We start from the raw sequence: 26,043 nt of genomic DNA, 5'->3' as shown, positions 1-26,043 counted from the left end.
GAACACATTGTAAAAGCACTAAATTTTACTCCCTCCTCCACATTTTATGTATATACCATATTTTTCAGCTTTTGTGTATCCTTTGACTACTTTCATAGATAAAATAGATTTTACTACTTGTATCTTTAATCTCCATACTGGCTTTTAAGTGATTAATCTACTACCTTTACTACATGTCTGCTTTTACCAGTGAAATTTTTCTTTTTATTATTTTCTTCTTCTTGTGGCCTTTCCTTTCCAGTAAAAGAAGTTCTTTTAACATTTCTTATAAAGCTGGTTTGTAGTAATAAACTCCTTTAACTTTTGTTTGAGAAACTCTTTAACTTTCCTTGCATTCTAAATGGTAACCTTGCTGGGTAGAGCATTCTTGAAATGTATCATGCCACTCCCAGTGGCCTACAAATTTTCTACCAAAAAAAAAAAATCAGCAGATGGCCTTATGGGGTTTCCCTTGTATGTAACTCTCTGCCTTTCTCTTGTTGCTTTTAAGGTTCTCTATCATTAATTTTTGCCAGTAAAATTCTATGTGTCTAAGTATTATTGTATTCATTTAGTTTGGGGTTCTCTGTACTTCCTGGACCTGTATGTATATTTCCTTCCCTGCAGTAGAGAAGTTTTCTGCTATCATTTCTTCAAATAACTTTTCTGCCCCTTTTACTAGGATCCCCATAATATGTTATGAGGTGTGATGATGTCACAGAGCTCCCTTAATCTGTTATCATTTCATTATTCTTTTTGTTCTTAAGCTTGTTTTCATATTACCTCATCTTACAGATTGATTTTATACATCCTCTAATCTGCTATTGATTTCCTATAGTGCATTTTATATTTCAGTTACTGAATTCTTCTACTCTGATTTTTTTTTCATATTTTCTCTCTCCTTGTTGAAGTTCTCACTGAATCATCCACTTTTTTTCTAAAGACCAGTGAGTATCTTTATGACCATTAATTTGAACTCTCTGAGATTTTTGTCTTGTTCTTCCATTTTGGACATATTCTTCTGTCTCCTCATTTTGTCTAACTCTGTTTCTTTCTCTGTATTATGTCATCTCTGGCATCTGGTCTTAAAAGTAGTGGCTTTATGTGGAAGATATCCTGTGGTGCCCTGGAGGACAACCCTCACAAGAATGAGGTGCTCCAGAGACATCCCTTGTGTAGGCTGTGTGCACCCTCCTATGGCGACTGAGCTAGCTTAATGACCTGGTACATCTGCTGTAGCTGCACTGAGCAGGGTTTGCTCCTGGTGCTATTGAGAGGCCTGGCTGTAGCCACCATGGACATGCTGGTGGTTGGGGCCAGTACTCAGCCTGCTGTCTGTCATTAGCCTCTGTGACGACTGCAGGCATATGGAAGGGCAGGATTTGCTCACTGTTCAGCTACCTAAGAGGCCTCATTACAGGACCTGTGGGTGCACTGGTATGTGCCGTTATCACCCCTCTCTCCCTATGGGAAGAGTCACTTTGGAAAGACACCAGTCCCCACCAGGGCTGCCTGCCAGGTATGGTAGGGCAAAAGCTGCTTTGAAGGGGTGACTGCTAAGCCAAGAGGGTTGAGTGGGGCAGCATGTGGTCATAGCAGTGCGAATGGAAAGTGTTAGAACAGGCTCCGTCAAGCGTCTGGCTATCATTGCTGGGGCAAGGCAAGAAAAATAGTGCTCACTAGCATTCTTATTCCTGGAGAAATCTTCAGATCCCTGCCCCTCTGGCATATGTCATAAAATTAGTCAAGGAATGTCCAAGTATATCATAGGTGCTTTTCAAACTGCTGTGTCCATGCTGTGTCTCAGGTTGAGTTATTTAGCCTGTTGACTCTTTAAGTGTAGGGACTTGGTTTCCTGTCTTCTTTCTGTTCTCATGGAGTTAGGATTTTTTTTTAAATTCAAAGATTTTATTTATTTGAGAGAGAGAGAGAGAGACCATGGCGGGGGGAGGGTTGGAGGGAGAAGCAGCCTGCCTGCTGATTAGGGATCCCAATACAGAACTCGATCCTGGGACTCCAGGATCATGACCTGAGCCAAAGGCTGTCTCTTGGTTAACAAACTGATCCACCCAGGCACCCTACTACTGATTTTTCTGAAAGATTTTATTTGACAGAGAGTGAGCATGAGCAGAGGGAACAGCACAGAGAGGGAGAGCAGGCTCCTCACTGAGCAGGGAGCCTGATGTGGGGCTCAGTCTCAGGCCCCTGGGATCATGACCTGAGCCAAAGGCAGGTGCTTAACTGACCAAGCCACCCACGCACCCTAAGACCTGCTGATTTTTAAACTCCCAGAGTTAAAACCACTGTTTTACAAATCCAGACACTATGGGGACTTCTTTCACCCGTGCAGGTCCCCAAGCCAGGGTTGCTTGGTATGGGTTCTTTTTTTTTTTTTTTTTTGGTATGGGTTCTGATCCCTTTGCTCCTCCATGCTTGTGATGTCCCTCTTGTTTGTAGTTGGTTGTGCTGAGGGTTGGGATCCTAACTGTGTTGCTACCCCTCCTTTTCCCCATATGGCCTTCTCCTTACAGTTAGCCATGGAAGATCTATCCTGCCAATCTTCATGGCATTTTCAGAACAATGGATATAGTTATTGCTCTGGTGTGTCTGTAGGATAAGGTGCGCTCAGGATCCTCTTACTCTACCATCTCCTCATCCTTGCCCAATTGAAACCTAGTATCTTTGCCTCCAGAGCCTCTCTGGTTTAATTTTTCTAGAAAATAAGCCAAGTCATCTCCCAACAAGAGTGAGGGTGGGGAAGAGGTAAGTAAATGTCTAATTCTTACTATAGGGACTTTCAGATAAGCCCCATGTATTTTTAGCCTTACCACCCTAGTCATCCTTCCTGCATAGAATTCATTTTTATTATCCTCATCATTACACATTTTGTTTAGAATAGATCTTTCTACATTATTTTATTTGCTTAACAAAAGCTTATGTGCTGTTTACTGTATGCTAGTACAGGCCTAAGCCCTCTGCAAATAAAACTCATTTCAATAACACAACAATCATATATATATATGCATATATATTTATCCTAATATTCTTCCTATATATAGTGTATATATATGTAACATATATATATTATTATATATATCTTCTTATATACCTATATAAATATATACCTAATATTCTTCCCATTTTACAAACAAGGAAACTGAGCACAAAGTCACTTGCCCAAGTTATGTAGCTATAAAATGGCAGTGCTAGATTCTGAATTTAGTAGGCAATTTGGCCCCAAGGGTTTTGTTCTGAGCCACTATATGGCTGTTGGCTCTAAAGTTGGGTTACTTTTGGCTTGGGGTTATGAACATCTGAGTTTTACTGAAGGTAGAATTTGTTTCCCATTCTGTTGTGTTGGAGTAAATTCCAAAAGGACATAGCAAGGTTTTTTGAGTTCCTCCTGTGGTTAAAGTTTTAGACTAGACATATTTTCCTTAAAATTCCAACCACTTGTTAGAGGGACAGTAGTATTTGAACACTATAACTTGGCAAAAATAACATGCAGCCAGAAGACTGCCTGTTAAGCTTCTGGGGATTTTTATATCCTCTCTCAGCCTAAGCAACCCATCTGATACTTGTTAATAACTTTATTGAGTTATAGTTGTACTTAGAGTTCTATAAGTAAACTATAAATAAACTATATATTTAAAGTGTAGGATATAACTTATGACAAATAATGATGAAACCATCATCAAAATCTAGATAATGAGTATATCCATCATACCCATAGTTCTCTGCTCTTCTTTACAATCTCTGCCCTGCCATTTCCCCAGGAAACCGATCTGCTTTCCGTCACTAGTGATTAGTGTGCCTTTTTGAGTTTTTATGAAAATTGAATCATGGCATCATAAAGTATGTCCCTTTTTTGGTATTCCTTATTATAATTACTTTAAGAGACCCATCCACATTTTTTTATATATGAAAATTTATTCTTTTTGTTGCTAAGCAGTGTTCCATTGTATGGATATACCACGTTTATCCATTCACCTGTCAATGGATATTTGGTTAGTTTCCAGTTTTTACCTATTACAAATAAAGTTTCTATGAACATTTGTATATAAGTATTTTTATGAACATCTTTTTATTTCACTTGGATAAACTCCCAGGAGCAGAAGAGATCTGAAACACAGGATAGATACACACTTAAACTACCAAGTTGTTTTCCAAAGGAATCATGTCATTTTACATTACCATCAGTAGTGTTTGAGACTTCCACTTTCTCCATACCCTTATCAACATTGGGTAGTCAGTCTTTTAAGATATTCTCATAGGTGTATTTCATTGTTTTAACTTACCTTCCCTTAGTGTCTTGAGTACTTTTTTAATGTGTTTATTTACTATGTATCTTCTTTTTGATGAAAGATTGGTTGAATTTTTTTCCCCATTATTGAGATTTGAGAATTGTTCTTTGTAAATTCTGGATACAAATCTTTTATCAAACACATGATTTGCTAATGTTTTCTTTCTCACCTCTTTTGATTAGTGGACATTTTTACTCACTCAGGTGATACAAGACCTCAAAACTTTCTTTTTTGGAGATAATTTAATTAAACTAGATTCTTTGCCTTTCCCTTTAAATTTTGAGGAAATCACACAAAGAACTTTTCTGCTATCTAGTCCTGAGTCCCTTACTTGATAGTACTTTTTTCCCCTTCCTTTTCTGTTGGCTTCAAGAACTCAACCCTTTTCTCTCTGGAAATTGCTAATGCCCCTCCACCTCTTTGATTCTTGATCCTTGCAAGCCTGCTTACAGAATGAGAAGCTGTATTTCTGCCTTCTTCTTTCTTAATGTCCTGAAGATAAGCACACAGACCATTTTTATTTTAAGAAGGTTAGTGCTAATCACTATGGGGAAACAGATGGTAATAGCAAAAATAGCATTACCAGGAAAGTTACAAAGGTTCTAGAAATTTCACAAAAATCTTACAGTTGTATTCTCTGGTCCATGGTTCTTGGCTCCCCATAAAGGGATGACAATCAGCTATTTCTTTACTATTTTTATTGTTTATAGGTGGAGCTCCTTATCTACTTTTAGCAATCTTTCTAAAGGCACTGTATTCCCTCAAGTGGGCAGTTTATATCTCTGTAGATACTCAAACTTAGTGATAGCTATAGTCTATCTAAGATTGACTGATTAGGGTATCTTAACACAATGACTCTTGGGTTGCACAGGAGAATCCATACCAGGAAATCAAGAAAATTCAGGAAACCTATGGATAGAAACAAAATCTAGAATCAGAGTTCTATTAGTGAGTTTCCAGAGGCTAGGAAAACAAAGACCAACTCTTAGAGTTCTCAGAAATTTGTGGGTAGTTTTAGGGTCTCTGGGAGTTGAGTGATGGTGAGTAGGTGAAGAGTGGGAGCCAGTCCAGGGTTAAGACAACCAGAAACAAACATCCTACACAGAAACAAAGTGTCCTACACAGTAGACAGTGATGGCTGAAATTAGAAAGTTAATGTTGATTGGAATCAGATAAGAAAAGCCAGTCTCAGTGGTAGACTGAGTTGAACAGCAGTGAAGGCAGAAGTCATTTGATATCACTAATTGTAAAGAGTAGTGTCAGACAGCCATGCCAGCAGCATGGCCCAGTGTCCTTGAAGGTTTTTGAGATTTAGCTCCATGTGGTTCTGATTTTCCTCTTACCTGGTCTATGTTAGAGCTCACTTGAACCTGCTCTGTGAGTTCATAGATGGTTAGAGGCGGCATAAACACTGCTTGATCCTCTACTTCACCCTCATTTAACATAAAATGAAAAACAGAACATTATTTTTTTTTTAAATATGAGACATTGTATTGGTCCATGAGGTATCAGGGAAGAGCACCTGAACAGATACCAACAGGCCTTGAAGACATTCATGCTCAAGTCCTTTCTGCATTATGAATTTATCCTCTATGACCCCTGTGTCCTTGTGTAGTTGCATAGTTTCAATATCAAATGAGATGATGTTTGTGAAAGCTCTCTACAATTTGGGAAGACAGCAGCAAAAATAAAGTCCGAAGCTCAGTCAACGATGCATTTAAATCACACACTGGGTGGTCCCAGTAATCAGAATTTGGAAAATTTGTGTCAGATTATATGTAGGCACATATAAGGAAAAAGAAATGACAAGCAAATATCTGTAAGCTAGGGAAATGGGACACAACTAATTATCATGATAATAACAATACAATAATATTATAGTAACAATAATAACAATTACCATTTGCTGCACATATGCTATATTCCCATATTCATATTCTCATTTCATTCTTACAGCGAACTCTGAATGCTTCCCTCTATTTTAAGAATGGGGTGATGGAGACTCTGAGAGGTTGGGTAAACTCTCCAAAGCCAATGAGGCAGAAGAAGCCGAGGCAGGATTATAAGCCCATGTGCTGAGCTAACTACACTGTCCTACGTCCTAATAAAAATAAAAGTTCCTGGAAGATGTTTGGGCACACTGTGTTGGAATGTGATAGCCAGCCTACCACAATAGGTCTGATTTTATTCCCTATCAAGAGATTCTGAGGGGCACCTGGGTGGCTCAGTGGGTTAAAGCCTCTGCCTTCAGCTCAGGTGATGATCTTAGAATCCTGGGATTGAACCCCGCATCAAGCCCCAAGTTGGGCTCTCTGCTCAGCAGGGAGCCTGCTCTCCACCCCCTCCACCCGCCTGCCTCTCTGCCTACTTGTGATCTCTGTCAAATGAATAAATAAAATCTTAAAAAAAAAAAAAAAAAGATTCTGAGAGGTTGGTAGGTACTCACCAAGGTGATGCCCTAGGAGAAAGTGAGTGTTCAAAGAACAAAGTAGGCTCTCCAGGGGAGATTTCAGTCAAGAGATGAACTAACTACCCAATTACCTGCCATCAACAAATTTAAGAGGAAGACTTTCCCTGACCTACTATTTGGAAAATAGGGTATGAAATTGCCTCATTAAAAGGGGACAGTAGAGCCTTCTATTTTACTGATAATGCTTTTATGAGGGCTGCAGAGGCACTGGCCCCATTGTCATTCCAGAGAGCTAATTAAGCTTAGAAATGGCCTTAATGGATAGGAGAAACAGAGAAAATCTCTTCTCTTTCCCAAGCTCTAACTCCTGTGCAGGAATAGCTCATTAACATCAGTGTTCTGATTATGTAAGACCAGGGATTTGATGTCCAAGGGAAGGGAGGAACTAATGTGAGATTCCAGTGACAATAAAGAGGAATGAAAAATTCTTGCAGGTGGGCCTAAGTTTGCGAAAGACAGAAACCAGAATTAACAGATTTTGACAAAAACTGATTTAGACCCCATTACCAGATTTACTGAAAGGAGTTTAAAATGAATCTTCTGGAGGCCTGAAGAATCTAGCTTGGGTTGCTCCTTAGGTTGGTTGTAAATATCAAATGACTTAGTGCAGTGATTCTGAAGAAAGGGCTATTTTGCCCTTCAGGGGGTGTTTAACAATGTCTAGAGACATTGTTTATTGTCACATTTTTATTGGCAGTAGGGTGCTGCTGGCATCTAGTAGGTAGAGACCAAGGATGCTACTAAACACCCTACAATACACAGGACAGCCACCCCCATCACACACACACACACACACACACACACACCCCTGCAAGTATCTAGCTCAAAATGTGAATAGTGCTCAGATTGAGAAACCCTGCACCCTAGGACAAAAAAAAATTCTCAGGACAGTACCTGGCACAGAGTGAGTGCTCAGTAAGTGTCAGCTGTTGCTTCTGTTACTACAGAGCCAACACAGCACAAAATTGCTCTGGCAAGGAAAGGACTCCTGCTGCCATGAAACAGCTGACTTTTCAATGGTCCCAGCTGTTGAGCCAGGAACCCAATCTGCCTGTAAGTACTCTTGCTTCCAGAGACAGACTCCTACAAGGTTTCTGATTCTTGGCATCATTAACTCCTGAGTCAAAGTGGGTTCCTGTAAATGATCGATGGAATGTGGATCATGGATCATGTCTGAGCCCCAAGGCAGGATGGAAAAGACAGTACCTGAGATTTTCCTCTTCTGTAATGAGAGTTGGGACCTGCTTCCCACTGAGCTTCCTAAGATCAAGATTCCCCAAACAGAAGAAAGAATTCAGTTAGACAAAAAGATTAACAAATACCCATTACACTGCAGTATTTAAGTCAATGATTCTGAGAAGGGTTAGAAGTTCATTGTCATGAAAATGGTTATCTTCCCTTGTTGTTTTAAAACAGTAGAAAGTTTAAGGAGTACAACTAGAAGAGAAAGAGAAACTTCTACTGTTCTTCTGGTCCACTGTAATGATTAATACACAAGTCACTCTTAACACTCCAATTATCAAATGGCTCCTTCTAACCTATGTCTTAGCAACAACATTGTAGCATTTGATACTTTTGACTCTCCCTCTTATTTAAAATTCTTTAGTGTTTTGATTTCTGCATTAGCCTTGTTTATCTCTTTGACTGGGGTCTCTTCTTTTGTCTCTTAAATCCTGAAGTTACCTAGGGTTTCATCTTTGTTTTTCTTTTTACTCTGCACATTCACTGGTTAATCTCGTCTGTGTCCATGGATTCTGCTACCAGCCTGGCTGAACGATATTTACATGTAATGCCTTGCTACAAGTCTCTCCCCCAAACACTGATCCGTGTATAGCCAACCACCTACTTATCATCATTATTCCAAGGCATCTCAGCATCAGCCTGTCTAGGATGGACAGCATTCTTTATCTTTCTCCTCCACCTATTTTCCCCCATATTTTCTATCTTATTCAGCATTGCCATTATTTGTCAAAACACCCAAGTAAGAAGGAAAACATTCTAGATTCCTCCTTTTTTACTGCCCAGATCCAAAGGGCAATTAAGTCCTTTTAACCTTCTCTCTGTAATATATCTGTCCCCTTCTCTCCAACCCAAATTATTACTTTTTAAGTGAGCTCTAGGCCCAACATAGGGCTTGAACACATGACGCCAAGATCAAGAGTATGTTCTACTATGCTCTACTGACTGAGCTAGCTAGGTGCCCCTCCAACTAAAATTACTTGTTTACATGTTTCATCAACCACACTAGAGCACAATTTTCTTGAGATCAGAAATATGTCTTACTCAAATTTATATCTGCATAACTGAGAAGTGAGACCACCTGTCAGTATGACTTCCTATAAAAATTAAAATGTAAACTGATAAAAAACTGTTTCAGGAAATTCTGGCAAACCATTTTATTTAGGAAACTAATTTGCTCATTGGGGAAAACAGTTATCTTATTGGACAGCATCCTTCTCACTTGGGCATACGACCCATTTATCAGACAACCATTTTCTCATCAAGACCTTAAATTGAGGGGCGCCTGGAGGGCTCAGTGGGTTAAGCCTCTGCCTTCAGCTCAGGTCATGGTCTCAGGGTCCTGGGATCGAGCCCCGCATCAGGCTCTCTGCTCAGCAGGGAGCCTGCTTCCCTTCCTCTCTCTCTCTGCCTGCCTCTCTGCCTACTTGTGATCTCTGTCAAATAAATAAATAAAATCTTTAAAAAAAAAAAAAGAACCTTAAATTGAGGGGTGCCTGGGTGGCCCAGCCAGTTAAGTGCCTGACTCTTAGTTTTGGCTCAGGTCATGATCTCAGGGTCATGTGATTGAGCCCCGTGTTGTACTCTGCGTTCAGCAGAGTGTGCTTAGGACTCTCTCTCTCTCCCTTTGGCCCTCTACCACATTCCCCATGCTCACTTTCTCTCACAAATAAATAAGTCTTAAAAACCTTTAAATTTATATATCCACTAATCTTAAAAAATTGTATTAGGCATTTTGTCCAATTCCAAAAACCTCCCACTGTCAAGGACAAACACCATTTGAGTCCAGTCCACAAAACCCTATGAATATCTTTCCCTAACTACTTCTTTGAGATACTGAGATTATCAATATAGTTTTCTCCCTTGCTGTAGTACATCTAATAAGTTCAGCTTTGCCTGATCAACAGGATTTTTGTAGATGCTCTAAGAAAGCCAACAATCAACAGACCCAAACACAGTCCCTGATACACAATATTAACTCAGCAAAGATTTTTTTCATTAAGTAACTAGGCAGAGATTTCGGTAGAGTGTTGTGTAAGAGAAATGTGGAAAGGAAAGATAGATGCTTTTGCTCATTTACACTAATGGGACCCTGTGTGACCTGGAAGAAGTATTTCATGGTTTTCATGTAATAAGGAAATGTTGAAACCCAAGTGCTAAAGGTATTTGGCATTTTCTATTGCTCAATGTGAAATAATTACAGACATGATTACTCAGTATTCCCGATTTTCGCTTTTCCCTAGGCCAGACTGTAACAAGCAAAATGAGTCCTCATTGTTCTTAGGATTCCATTTTCTACTTTATCCATCTGTCCTTCCCTGTGCCTGTGCTTTTTAAGAATATGACCTTTTCACCTACAATGAGGATTAAAAATTGTTCTGATAGGCTCATCTACATTATGATATTACCTTACTAGAATATGTTTAAATATAAAGGTGTTTTTATGTTAGGAATGAATGAATGAATGAATCAATAAGCTTTTCTGAATGAGCCAACAGTGAGCTTTGCAGAGAATAGGGAAAGGGAGGTGGATATATTATACATAGTTGATCCTTGATATGCTGAAAAGGATTGTCATGAGACTAAATCTCTGAATTCACAAATATCAGCAGGCCTTACTGTTCCCTCAAGGTCATAAATGATGGTCAAAGCAAATTCCCACTGAACTGCAGATACAGAGTTGATGAGCAGTCAGCTTGACTTACTAACTGTAATATTGCTTTTCCACGCCACCCTTCATATACATCCTCAAGCCTCTTGCATCAGCAAAATTAGAAATTACGTTATAAATTTTTGAACACACAGCAACTACTGAAACCTAAATATTAAATTGGTGAATGACATGGTTTCAATGTGTAGGACTAGCTCCCATTTACTAAATTACCTGATAATTTTTCTGAAATTAGAATCCTGAACTTAAAATGGTTTCATTTTCACCTTGAAGGAAGGCATCATGCCGAACACAGTAGGTGTTCAAGTGTTTACTGAAGACATAAATAATTTTCCCCAGGTGAAGTGAAATATAGAGCATAATGATAATTTGCCTCAGGTCATACAAGGAGTCATTGGTGGTGCCTGAAATGGTAACTACACATGGATTTTCCTAGGGAAATCCCTGTTCATACCCATTTTTCCAATCAGTTCTACCTAATTTTTTCTAGAACAATTGTATCCCAATATAGATAGTAGATTATAAAATCACTCCACTGTATACCCTGATTTTTTTCTCGACATTTGAAATTTAGTATTTGTTTTTTTTTTTCTTTTTTGTTTGGAAAATATCTTTCCTGGAGTTTAAAAAAAAAAAAAGCAGTCTTTAGGCTGACTTGTTCCCTGTGAATAAGAAAGTATAGAGAGCTAACTCCGATTGTGGAACTTAATCCAGGGGATATGTGCCCTGAAATTCAGAAACTCAGTATTTCATACCCATGAAATACTAGAATATTTAAACAATCTTGAAATTAGAACACACTTACCCCCTCCACACACACACTTGCCAATCTTCCCTGCTGATGTTTAAATGATCTTCCTTTATTATCTATCAGGTGGAAGGAATGGAACTGGCCCTCAGTCATAACATTCTTAAAGCTCAGTGAAATGATTAATCTGTATATGGACATACATGTGTGATTTCTGTATGGGCTCACATAGAAGAAACATGAAATTACCTGATAGATTTTGCAAGAAATGCAGTGAACTTGTCACTGTTTTCTTTCCTGGAGGAAAAGTTTCTTTTGCACTTTTAGTTCCTGCTGAGGCTCAAGATTTGCCTACATGGGCCAATAGAAGGTAAACATTTATTCATTCACACATGCAGTGAGTATTTATTGGGTATTTGCTATGTAATAAGCACAATTCCAGTTTCTAGCAGACACTAAGAAGGATAAAACAGAGTATCGTTTTCAAGTATCTTTTGATATATGGGTAGGGCTGAAAAGCTGAAGTTTTATTTTCTTACAGAGAAGTAAATGAAAGGAGGTAATATTTGAGAACTATACCGATTTTAAAAGGGCTTATGTTCCCAAGTTTTCAGGTCATCTCCTGTTACCTCCAGAGGTACCTACATAAGGCAAAATCATCTTTCCTGGGAGGGTTCTCTTTACTTTTCATACAGATTCATATTATTCACAAATATTATGACTTAGAAATTATTGTAAATTGCATTTATGTTCCAAAGGGAAAAAACTCTTGTTTCAAGGAGTAGAACATCAAGCAATTCTTGAAAATGGAAAACAACTCTTCAGATATCATTTTGGCATAAGTATGACCTTCACCAAAGACTGTATCCATCGAGCAAACTTTTACTAGTCACACTTGCCCGTGTGGTAAATCCTAAACATCACTTGGTTACTTATTCTAGTGTATACAGCTTTTAATAGCACTAAATATTTTGTAGGAATAAGTCTCCTTTTTTATGTGAATTCCAGGCCTGATTCTCTTGTTTTTGACTCCAAAGAGAGGGAGACAGTGTGACAGCTCTCCTAGGAAGAACAGTCTTAAGGTTTCCACTAATTGAACCACTGGCATGTTATGGAGGTTCATAAGACACTGAATTATACCTTACGAAATAAAACAAGCTTGAAACAGAAAAGGAACAATTTCAGGCTATATAAAAGCCAAAAGTGTGTCAAGGCAAAAAACTGCCATGAGAAGAGGGAGCCAGAACAAGGATCTTAGAGACAATGAGACTGTTGGTAGGCACTGACACACAGAGGAAAGCTAGACAGAAAGGAGAGGTCAGGAAGTGTGCAGAGAGTTTCATTAGAGGATGATTTTGTATGGCAGGATTTAACTTTAGGCTGCAAATGATCTCTGTTTGGAATAAATAAAGATATTTTTTAAGTAATGAAGGTAAGAATAATACATTCTTATTAAAGAAAACATAAATACATTTAAGATAGAAACAACCACCAAAATTACTTCTTATTATACCATCCCCTCCCAGCCCTGTGGATGTTTTAGTAGAGTTGATTCCAGATTTAGTCTGGGCATTTTAAAAGCATGGTTTCAATCAAGTTTGTATCATGTGGATTTTTTCTTTTTTAAGATTTTATCTATTTATTTGACAGAGATCGCAAGTAGGCAGAGAGGCAGGCAGAGAGAGAGGAGGAAGCAGGCTCCCTGCTGAGCAGAGAGCCCGATGTGGGACTCGATCTCAGGACCCTGGGATCATGACCTGAGCCGAAGGCAGAGGCTTTAAAATGCACTGAGCCACCCAGGTGCCCCTCATGTGGATTTTTTTAAATTTAACATTATAATAATAAGCATTTTCCACATTAATTATGCATTTATTTTATTTCATCAAGTACATCTACCATAGTTTCATTTAATAATTCATATATATTTATACCTTTGAATAAGCTCACATTCATTACTATAAATCATTTGGCTATTAACATCTTCATACTTAACACTATTTTTCCATCATATTTGCACTTAGAGGGTGAGGAGACCAAACACAGACTGTGGATGTGATTTGATAAGATTTCAAGTTCTGCCACTTACAGCATTTGATTCTAAATAGAGTGTCTGACTCCTCTTGAGTTTGGTTTCTTAAAATATAAAGTGTTTATCACTGTGATCACTTTATATTATTATTTTGAGAATTAGTAAATATAAAGTGCTTACTTAGAATGGTTGTTGCCATGTAGTGGATGCTTAGTAAATTATGGTTATTGTCAATATTGTTATTAGTATTGGGTTTGATATTATATGGCTCTTTTGGAGATAATGGGGATACTTGAATAAAACTACCTCTTGTATGGGATGCCTGGGTGGCTCAGATGGTTAAGCATCTGCCTTCAGCTCATGTCATGATCCCAGGGGCCTGGGATGGAGGCCCACACTGAATTCCCTGCTCAGTGGGGAGCCTGCCTTTTCCTCTCTCTCTCTGCCATTCCCTCTCCTTGTGTTTTTTGGCTCCCTATCTCCCTGTGAAATAAATAAATAAAATCTTAACAACAGCAACAACAACAAACCTGTCTCTTTTAAGGTAGGGGGATCCTGTAAGGAAAACATGAAAAATAAGTTCAGATACATTTGTAACCTGACTTAGGAAATGGGAAGGTCTATTCAAACCCTGACCCTAAGCCTCTAGAGGTCCTTCTTTTCCAGGAGCTGCTTAGGATTCTAAAGCAAGAGTATTTAATTACTGATTTCCTCAAAATAGTGCTTTCATTAAGTCTTCTTTTTTCTTCCAGGATAATAACCTTTTCCTATCAGATCTAATGTTTCTCAGACCAATCCTTTGAATTCTCCTTGTAGTTTTCCACTTATATAAAAGTAATTTCTATTAAGGCTGTGATGTGACTCCTGCCCCCACCTCAGTCCCTAACCCAACATAAATAACTCCTAATTTGGGACAGAAAATAAAAATTTGGAAAAAAAAAAAAACCACATTAAAAAAAGGAAAGAAAAATTTGAAATTGCCTAATGGCAGAAAAACAGAAACTGTATAATTGAATCCTCATTCCAAATCCTTTTCTAGCACAATGCACTAAATGTCCAAGAGCTGAAAGGAGACTGCATAAAAGTACTTTGGTAGGTATTTTATTACTGAAATCTTAATATATATATTTTTGCATTCCCGTAAGTTCTTCAAAGATTTATTCTCTCAATTATCAATCAAAAGAACTCATAAAGGTAGAGCCAGTGGACCAAGCAGGATTAGAGCTGCCTGGGAAGACAGATGCACTTGCCACGGCATCTGAGCTTTAAACAACCTTATTCACTGCTCATTCCTGGACCAAGTGACAGCTGACAGACAGAGTGGCTCATGATGAACCATTTAGATTTTTTAAAAGCCACAGGCTCTTCTTCTTAGGCTTAATTAAGATTGAGGCTAAATGGCTTGATTCCTAAGTCTTGTTTGTGGGAAATCAGAAACCTGTTTCCTTTAAAGAAAAAACAAACTAGCAAATGGAGGGCTTAAAAAGTTATTAAGATGTGTTTTCTTAAATTTTTTGTTTTTTTGAAAAGTGACAAAAAAAAGTGACATGACCTTACTCAAATTTTGGCAACTTTACTGCATTGCTACCTGCTTAGAATTGGATATTATTTTGTTTCCTTCCTAGGAGTGAATGGCAGTTGTGAAGGGTTTATGAGTTTTGTAATATTCTCAATGAAGATGTTGAAAGGCCTTGTCCTCTCTTTATAATTTGCTTTTCCATGGGCATATCACAACTGTCATTGACATAATTAAAATATTTTGATGTTTTAATATTACATATTAAAACATACATAGTGATATATAATATTTATAAACAAAATCTTTTTCTAATACTGAAATAGAACTTCATCATTTTCTCCTCAAACTCATGTTCCATTGAAGGTATGTCCTAAAACTTTAGATTTATTTTCCTATCTTCCAACTTATCCTACCACCATTAATTATATGTAAACATACATTTAAATATAATAGAAGAACTTCCATTTAAGGCATTCAATATTGACCTCCTTTAAAATGTTCAGCCTGAATAAAGATAGTGAGGAAAAGGGACCCGAACAGGCCACAGGCTATTTAAGGTGAGGGAGGGAGCAGGTGTTCAGGGGTTTAAATTTGATGTTTAAAAGGCGCCATTGCTAGGGGTTATAAATGCTGTGTGTGTTTTTCAACACCATAGATATTCTATATATCTGTTTTGTGCTATATATTCATCTATGCTTTAAATGCAAAAAGAGTACATTTTTTTAAACCTTCCCCTCTTGTTTAGTGCCTTGGGGATGATGTGGGACGATGTACTGCATCCACTGAGAATCTATGTCCTGTGTGAGGTTACTGTGGGCATAAGAGGAATTGTGTATATCATGAAGAATTGCCAGGAGTGTCAGTTGATATAATAGTCCTTTGTTTTGGATTACATGAAGGAGGAAATTCCACTGTTCTTTCAGCAGTGCGGGGGTGGGATTGAGTTCAGCCGTTATCCACAGAGAATGGGATTTTCATTACTCATGAGATTCACTCATTTATTCCATTGCTTATTCATTAGTTTCCATGTCGGGGGTTAAGGTAGTGTCTATTACCTGGCTGTGGAAAAGTTGACACTTTGTGTAAAATGAGAAGAAATATGTTGGGTATTGGTATTGTTAATATAGTTTTCCAAATTAGGCTTTTGTTCGTGTCTTTTCATATGATTCGGGTCAACTATGGCAGAGATCTTTTCAGTAGTCTTATTCCAGTCTCCAAAGTTAAACTTTTTCCAAATACAGAGTTCCCTAAACAGCTAGAGGCTTGCTTCAGATTTGGTGTGTGTTATGGGTTAAATTGTGCTACCCCCTCCAAAGATATGTTAGAGTCCTAACCCCCAAAATACCTCAAAAGGGAACATTATTTGGCTGTAAAGTCTTTACAGTTAAAATGAGGGAATTAGGATGAGCCATAACCCAATATGACTGGTGTCCTTACTACAAAAGGAAATTTGGACACACTATCGGTCTGCTGGGGCTACCACAATAAAATAATCAGAAAATGAGTAGCTTAAATAGCTGAAAATTACCTTCTTACAAATCTGTAGCCTAAAAGTTAAAGTAAACATGCCATCAGGGTTGGTGTCTGGTGAGACCTTGCATACTGGCTTGTAGATGGCCATCTTCTCATTGTGTCCTCACACAGGTTTTCTTCTGTATGCTCTTCTGCAGAGAATGATAGAGATCTCTCTCTTACTCTTCTTGTAAGGACACCATCCTATCAGATTAAGGCTCTACACTTAGGACCTCATTTAACCTTAATTACCTCCTTTTAGGGCCTATCTCCAAATATAGCTATACCATATGTTAGAGTTTTAACATAAGAATTGGTAGGGGGCACAATTCAGTCCATAAGAGACACATATAAAAGATGATACAAAGAGATTGAGAGGGAACACAGGAAGGAACCTACCCTCTTGACACCTCAGTTTTAGATTTCTAGCCTCCAGAACTATGAGGCAATAAATTTATGTTGTTTAAGGCAACCCTAACAGACTAATCCTGCATGTCCTTCATGACCTCATAAAATAGAAGTGATCTATGTTAGCCTTATGGTCATTACACTGAGATGCTTGAGGCCTGCTCAAAAGAGCAAAAGAAAAGTAAATTAAGCCTAAGTCTTCTAAAACAAATTGTGGAAGCTTTTAACAGACTGATATCTGGTACATCATTCTCTTTTAGGCAGATACATTTAGGTTTTGCTGTTACTGTGAATAGCTAGCCACCTCTCAAGCAGTTTGGAGCAACTGCTCTGAGGGCAAAAGGATGGTGTAGAAGCTTAGGTAAGCTTCAACAAAGCCAAGGTAGATATATCTGAGGGTGTGAGATGTAGGAAGATCCTGAACTCAAGCCCTCCATATACACATATATATACCTATTTAGGGAACAATTCTTCTTGAAGAATAACTGAGGTATGACTAAACCAGCTTCTGCACAACAAAAATAGACCACATAGAGAATGGCAAGAGAGACATGGTAACAGAGTGAACCTAAACTCTGACACTGAGAACTTCAGTGGCAGGGATGGTACAGAGAGACACTGAGAAGGTTCCTCTGCCCAGGGGTACACACACACATAAAAAGCCATGGTTTATAAGAGCAACTAGACTAGAGCTCTATCAAATGGCAGGTGAGATCTGGGAACTCTTTCCAGGTTGGAGGGATTGGTAAATTCCATAGTTTACATTTCACCACCATCTTGATAGTGTAAAGGAGTAGGTAGTCAGTGAGCCCCAAACTCCTAACCCACACCAGTCCCAGCCACTCTACTGTGGTACACACTGGGTCTGTACTTATTATAGCTCCAGCCATCTCACCAAGCTGACACCGGTGCAAAGCACTCTGAAACACTTCAGGCCCATTTCACTTTGGTTCCAGATGTTGCCAGGGCATTCCAGTACAGAATACCCTGGAACATCCCCAGTGTGTGCCCACTTCAACTCCAGTAATCCATACAGAGTAACCAGGCACACATAAGACCCTGAAAGAAGATAAACTTCAGAAAAAAAAAAAGGCAATCTATTGATAAAAAGTAAGGTTCATTAAAATAATCACCAGATTGGAGAGAAAGCAGATGAACTGAGAACTTCAACAAAGAGATGGAAAAATGCATGAGAGGGAATAAAGAGATTAAAGGATGCAGAAGTATGGAAGACAGAATACTGGAAAGCAACCAAGGTGAAAAGAAAAAAGAATTTTAAAAAATGAAGGCAGATTAAGGGATGTATCAGACATCAAGCAAGCAAACATTTGTATTATAGGGGTTCCAGAAAGAGAAAACAGAGGTAAAGGGGCAGAAGAAATAATAGATGTGTATTTCTTTTTGCGTGTTAGGCAAATCTTCAGCTAAGTTCAGGAAGCAAAGAGAATGAACCAAAAGGAGCATCACAGTATGACACATAATAATTTAAAATGTCAGAAATCAAAGATTAAGAAAGAATTTTAAAAGCAGTAAGAGAAAAACAACTAGTTACATACAAAGGCAACACCCCCCATAAGAGTATCAGCTGATTTTTCAGCAGGAACTATGCAGGCCTAAAGAGAGTGGCATGATATATTCAAAATGCTAAAAGGATAAAACTTACAACCTCTTTCAGAATTGAGGGAGAGATAAAGAGTTTTCCAGACAAGCAAAAGTTAAAAGAATTCACTGCTAAACTGGCATCACAGGAAATATTAAAGGGACTTTAAGCTAAAAAGAAAAGGCCTTACTTAGAAAAAATTAGGAAAGGAAAAAATTTCCTGAGTAAAAGCAAATGTGCAGTAAAGGTAGTAAAGCAATCACCTATAAAGCTAGTATGAAGGTTAAAGACAAAAGGAGTAAAATCAATTACATCCAGGTAAGGGTATTCAAATAATAAAAATATGTAAAGCATGAGAACATATACATAGAATGTGAAGAGGGAGAGCAAAAGTGAAGTTCTTTAAGAATTTGTTAAAACTTAAGTAACCATGAATTTCATATAAACCCTAGGTTCTTAGGATGTTACATGTGAACCTCCTGGTAATGGAGAACCAATAATAGACATACAAAAAAAAAAATAGAAAGCTAAGCATAACACTAAAGAAAGTCAACAATCATGATGAAAGAGAGCAGGATAATAAGAGCACAGAAGAAAACTAGGAAACTATGAACAAAATGGCAATAAATGCATACTAATTGATAATTATAAGATATAAATGGACTAAACACTCCAAAAGACATAGGTCTTTTTTCTTTCTTTTTTTTTTTTAATCCTGTCACCCTATCTATGTGGCCTATACTCTCACTTCAAACTTAGAGACACATATAGACAAACAGCCCAGGGTATCAATGCTACATCTGATATACAGACTTTAAAATAAAGACTGTAATGAGACAAAGAAAGGACTTACATAATGATAGAGGGATCAATCCAAAAAGAGAATGTAATAACTTTAAATATCTACACACCCAACATCGGAACACCTAAGTACATAAAGCAAATACTAACAAACATAAAGGGAGAATTGACAGTAATACAATAATAAGAGGGTACTTTCATGTCCCACTTACATGACTGGATAGATTGGTCAGACACAAAATCAATGAGGAAACAGTGTCTTTGAATGATGCATTAGACCAAATAGACTTAACAGATATGTATAGAGCATTCCATCCTACAACAGAATACATATTCTTTTCAAGTGCACATGGAACACTCTCCAGGATAGATCACAATAGGCCACAAAATAAATCTTAATAAATTTAATATGAATGAAACATCAGGCATGTTTTCTGGCCACAGTAGTATGAAATTAAAAATGAATTACAAGAAAAAAACTGGAAAAAACACAAACATGTGGAGGTTAAACAACCAGTGGGTCAATGAAGAAATCAAAGAGGAAATTTAAAAATACATGGAGATAAATAAAAATGGAAACACAGTGGATCAAAATCTCTGGGATGCAGCAAAATTAGTCCTAAGAGGGAAATTTATAGCAGTATATTCCTATCTCAAGAAACAAAATAGCAAACAATCTAAACTTATACCTAATGTAAACAGAAAATAAGAATAAACAAAGCCTAAAGTTATCGGAGGAAGAAAATAAAGTAGAAATAAAATAGAGACAAGGTCATGAAACCAAGAGCCGTTTCTTAAAAAAAAAAAAAAAAAAAAAAAAACCTTTAGCGCAAGACTTGTCAAGGAAAAAGAAGGATTCAAATAAATAAAACAAAAAATGAAAGAAGTAACAATGGACACCACAGAAATACAAAGGAGTATAAGAGACTAGTATGTGAAATTACATGCCAACAAATGGACACCCTAGAAGAAAACGATAAATTCCTAGTAACATAATCTTTCAAAACTGAATCAAGAGGAAATAAATAATCCTAACAGATGGATTACTAGTAACAAAATTGAATCAGTAATAAAAAAAAAAAAACACCTTCAGGACCAGATGCCTTCACCTGTGACTACTACAAAACAGAGAAGAGTTGATAGCTATTCTTCTTAAATTATTCTCTTTAAGCTATTCTCCTTAATAGCTATTCCTTTATTCCAGAAAATAGAAAAGGAAGGAAATCTTCCTAATACATTCAATGAAACCAGCATTACCTGGATACCAAAACCAAAGCCACTACAGAAAAACCTACAGGCCAATATCCTCAATGAAGATGGAAATAAAAACCCTCGAGGCACCTGGGTGGCTCAGTGGGTTAAGTAAGCCTCTGCCTTCTATTCAGGTCAGATCCCAGGGTCCTGGGATCAAGCCCCGCATTGGGATCTCTGCTCAGCAGAGAGCCTGCTTCCTCCTCTCTCTCTCTCTGTCTACTTGTGACCTCTGTCTGTCAAATAAATAAATAAAATCTTTAAAAAGAAAAAAAGAAAAACCCTCAACAAAGTAACAGCAAAGCACAATCAATAATGTATTAAAAGCATCATTCACTATAATCAAGTGGGATTTACTCTCAGGATGAAAGGATGGTATCTACCAAAAGAAAATCACTAATTTGAATAAATATATGCACCCCTATATTTTTTACAGCATCATTTACAATAACGGAGTTATAGAAGCAAACTAAATGTCCCCTGATTGAAGAATGGAGAAAGAATATGTGGTGTACATATACAACAGACTATTAATCAGCCACAATAAACAACGAAGACCTTTCCATTTGTGACAGCAAAGAAGGATCTAGAAGATACTATGCTAATTAATTAGGTCAGAGAAAGACAAAGACCATATAACTTCACATACATGTGGAACCTAAATAAATCAGAAACAGACTCACAAGTACCCTGAACAAACTGGTGGTTGCTGGGGGGCAGAGGGAGAAACAGGCTTGCAACCATGGGATGAATACATAATGGGGATGAAAAGTACAGCCTAGGGAGTATAGCCAGTTGGTATTCAATAGTGTTGTACAGCCACAGATGGAAACTACACTTGCTATGAGCAAAACATAATGTATACAGTGGTTGAATCACTATGTTGTACACCTGAAAATAACATTGTGTGTCAATTATACTTTAAAAAACAGGTGGAGAAGAAAGGATGGCACAAATAATGAGGTTACATGAGCAGAGTAGGAATTGAAGATAAGGTTGACCTAAAGATGCTAGCAAAGATAAAGAACCTTTAGATGGAGAAATGAATGACTCCTGACAAGTAATGAATTACCTAAAAGAGTAGAAGTAAGAGGCAAATGTTTTATTTGTAGAAAGTTTCCAGAGAGCATAGGGATCTGGTGGTAAGGAAAGGGAAAATCAGACTTGAGCAAGTGAAACACATGTTGAACATCCCCAGTAAAGTTTACTTATCCCTTTGAAGAGCCAAAATTCCTAGCTGCCCATTAGGATAAATTACTGGGATTCTTAATCTCCCTTTAGCAAATTGTCTGCTTTCGCACACTCTTGGTTAAGAGACAGCCTCTTTAATACTAAATCATGGAGGCAGAATTGACTGATGTGATAGTATAGGATTAACAGAAACTGACATACATCACCTGGGTTCAAAGATTTAAAGAAGAAAGAAAATGACTTTTAGTCATCTTAATACAACTCATTTTTTGTAGTAATCTTTAGAGGTCTTTTAGAGGTCTCCTAATTCCATTTTTCTATCTCTGGTAGAAAATATGTCACTTTTTTTTTTTTTTAAAACATTTTGCCAAAGATCCAAATGTCTGCATATGATTGTGTTGTCAGACAGCAAGTTTTCAGCCTTCTATTTCAACATGTTATGTTTTCAACATTCAAAGTAGATTTTTTTTTATGGTGGTTGTTGCATTAGGACATAATGGAAGTTGTTTGCTTTTGTTAAAGTAAGAGAAAAAAATGGAGTGAAATGAACCATTTTTTTTTCTATGCTAGTTTTTCCTATGAAGATTGTTACTGATGATATGGCAGAAATCATATTGCTGTATTAACAAGGTCACTCAGTCACAAAATCCTATTAATGTAGAAAGTGACAAATAAGGCAGATTCTCACCTTGTATTCTTAACATTCCTTGATCAAATTCACGTAGATAGCAGGGAAGCTGAGAACAAAATCAGGGAATGTGCATGACTCTGTTAAAAAACAAAACAAAACCATAATTCATATATCTTCAGGATTGAGTATCTTCTCATTTTACTTTTTCAAAACATAATGGTAACAAATTAAATCAAGAAATATTTTCTAATTTATGTTTATATAAAAGATTTATCTACAGAAGTATAAAGGAACCTGCTGAGTAGAAAATTTCAAAATAAACATATACAGTCATAATATCCCTGACATGTTTACTTTTTTTGGAACTAAAAGCACCAAATAGTCATTTGCATTTTGAACGATAGCAAACACATTTCAGACTTAGCTGTCAATTTAATGAAGCCTCAAATATTGATTTTAGCAAAACAGTAAAGTAGGAAATAAAAATAAAAAAGGATCATTATAATGATACCCCAGCGGGAATAACTATGGTCACTTCAGTCAATGATAAACTGATTTTAGTGGTATGGACTAGACAAATAAAAATAAAGATTGTCTTGACTTAGTTTAAGCTGAAAAGAAATCTTTCAGGTTTATGACTTCGTAAATTGTTCTGAATGTTTAACATCCCATGAAAAAGAAGCAAACAATGAAGATACTTCAAAACCAGTATACTCAGGCAAAGACTTGTAATTCAGATTTAACATCTTATCTAAGTTTACATTGCTAGAGGGTCTTCTTTGACTATGCTCAAAGTGTTTCCATGTAAGTGTTACTAACAATTTTACTTTGGGTTTTAAACACCTGGCAGTCTGCCTGATCTTAGTATACAAGATTCTTTCTTTTAATGCTTTATGAACTTTGGTTTATTATAGATAAACTGTACACATTTTAAGAATAAACTAGTCTTTCATGTAGTGATAACATAACTGCTTGGGTCCATCAAATATTTCCATTTCTCACTGGACACCAGAAAAAGTCCAGTTAGATGGTTATTAACTATAAGGCTGACATTAAAGAGGATCATGAAAAGACTAAGTTTTGCATCTATTTCCCAGTCAATACTAAGCACGCTATGTATGGAAAGTTTTCTTGAAACCTCAGAATGCTTCAATCCTGTCTTTATATTGAACTGGGAATTTCTCTATGAAGACAGCATCATAATAGCCCTTATGTAGGTTAAGCCTGTATCAACCCTGTTCTCTTTCCATATTTAAATAGAATTTATGGAATGAGAAAGAGATGGTATTACAGCTGATTATTTTACTTATGTCACAGCATCAGTTACTGATTTACCCACTCTGGTTTGTGTATAAAATGTGTAGTACCTCTTAATTCAACTCTTGTTCTTGCACCTATCTGGAATATTCTTACCATGATAGTAAACTTATCTGAAATCTAACCTTCCCTAGAAATCCATGTGAAAGTGTATATATGTGGCCCATGATACATTTCCCACTACCAGGGCCAGCAACGACTTGCTCTATTTCTTAGGCCACTATTATTTGCCCTTATTAGAGACCCCCTTGTTTTATTTCTAGCCTACTTATAAAACACTCAACATCAAGCATTTCAACTTACATGTTCTTTTCACAAAGGAACATACTCTACATACTCTTTTAATAAAATATTTCAGTTATTCTTAAACTTTTACTTTAATTATTGAGAGGCCCCAAACTACATCTCTCTCTCACATTCTATAAATATATATGGATTCCCTTGCCTCTAAAATTCCAACTAATTTTCCCCCTGGATTTATTTGATTTGTATTTTTCCTGATGTAATATTTTAGCCCCTTAAAAACATGTGGTATCTCTTTTTTTTTTTTAATTTTTATTTTTTAAATTTCTTTTCAGTGTAACAGAATTCATTGTTTTTGTACCACACTCAGTGCTCCATGCAATACGTGCCCTCCATAATACCCACCAACTGGCTCCCACAACCTCCCACCCCCCACCCCTTCAAAACCCTCAGGTTGTTTTTCAAAGTCCATAGTCTCTCACGGTTCACCTCCCCCTCCAATTTCCCTCAACTCCCTTCTCCTCTCCATCTCCCCTTGTCTTCCATGCTATTTGTTATGTTCCACAAATAAGTGAAACCATATGATAATTGACTCTCTCTGCTTGACTTATTTCACTCAGCGTAATCTCTTCCAGTCCTGTCCATGTTGATACAAAAGTTGGGTATTCATCCTTTCTGATGGAGGCATTGTTGGGTCGAGGGGCTCTGGGAGTGCAGAAGGAACAATAGAAATGACCACCAGGTCCCGCCATCTTCCATCCTCCTCCCCCACCCCTTTCCTTCACCCTTGACTCTCCGGCCAAAAGGATGTATGCCCAGGTCACGTCTCCATAGGTAACCCGATACCCATGCAGGAAACAGATAAAAGACCCCCGCCAACTCCCTCCCAGTGCGACTTCCCCCACTCCCCTTTCCGGAGTCCAGGAACCTCTCCCGAGGGTGCCCATCTCCTCCTGGCGCAACTTTCCTGGCTCCCCTTCTCCTGAGCCCTGAAACTCGCGGGAGAGTGCCTTTAATAAATCTTGCCTTGCACCCACTTCGCCTGGTGTCGTGTTTATCTCGCCTATAAAACCTTACAAATGCCGAAACCCGGGAGGAGATTGAGCCCCCACCCCGGTGAGGAGGCTCTCTCCTCTCCCTAGCCGGACCTGCACCTGCCTTTCCCAACGCCACTTCTAAAGCAATGGTGAGTTCCCCCGATTCTGTGCCTCCGTCTGGAGAGCCCTGACCTAATCGCGACCGCATCAGGGCGGACCCCGCCCATCACCGGGTGACCTCCCTGACTCCGAGAGGCTTGGAGACGTCCTAACCTCTACGGCAGTCGACACAGTTTTTCCGCACCCCCAGTGGTGGACAAGGGGACACCTTCAGCCCTCCGGTTGCCTGGCAACGAATCGTGGGGACCTCCCAATCCAAATTCGGCCCTAAAACATCCTAGGGGTGTTTTAGGCCTGTTGGCCAATCTTAAAACCCTGGAACTGGACCAGGACCTGCGAAAACAACATTACTGTACTGTTGCTTGGCCACAATACCGATTAGACAATCAGTCCCAATGGCCTTCGGAAGGTACGTTTAATTATCAGATTCACATGGACCTAAATAACCTCGGCAGACACCAAGGCAGATGGGCCAAGGTCCCTTATGTTCAGGATTTCTGAACCGGTGCCCTCATCTACCCCTCCCCCTCCCCACTCCTATCCCAACTCCTGACAAAGTTATCTGCAGTAAACGTGAAACTTCAATCAACGTTTACTGAAGGTCAAATAAGCTCATGTTATTTGTTAAAAATCTGTTAGCAAAGAAATGACTAAACTGATGGTTAATTGTCTGTCTCAAAGTTTTAATGGGTAATTGCTGAGATAGCTTTCAAAGTCTTTGGTAACCTGAAAGTTTAAAGTTTTGCTTGGATGACAAATGGAATTAAATTGTTGGACATTTAGGTCTTTTCCAAAGAGGATAAAAAGCCAAGTCATTGATTACTGAACATAGGTTTGTGCTTTTGACTTCTTACAGCAAAGAAAATAAGAATATTTAAATCTGTTAGTAAGCATGGTTTGTGCTTAACTGATCCATAAATTGGCATCTAAAGAATTCTGTTATAACCGTTCACAATTGATAAAAACTGACTAG

At 37.8% G+C, this 26,043-nt stretch overlaps 1 long non-coding RNA gene across 1 annotated transcript in view; it reads right to left on the bottom strand.

Moving 5' to 3' along the window:
* The window catches only part of LOC125110066 (uncharacterized), a 123,428-nt gene that overhangs the window by 48,974 nt on the left and 48,411 nt on the right, over nucleotides 1-26,043 (bottom strand). The window contains exon 2 of the long non-coding RNA XR_007130440.1: nucleotides 22,411-22,490. This is a non-coding gene — a long non-coding RNA (uncharacterized LOC125110066). The remainder of the gene's footprint in view (nucleotides 1-22,410; nucleotides 22,491-26,043) is intronic.

This window comes from Lutra lutra, chromosome 9, assembly GCF_902655055.1.
Source record: "Lutra lutra chromosome 9, mLutLut1.2, whole genome shotgun sequence".
NCBI classification, from domain to species: domain Eukaryota; kingdom Metazoa; phylum Chordata; class Mammalia; order Carnivora; family Mustelidae; genus Lutra; species Lutra lutra.
Note: the sequence above shows the minus strand (reverse complement) of the source record. Positions and strands in the feature narration are given on the sequence as shown.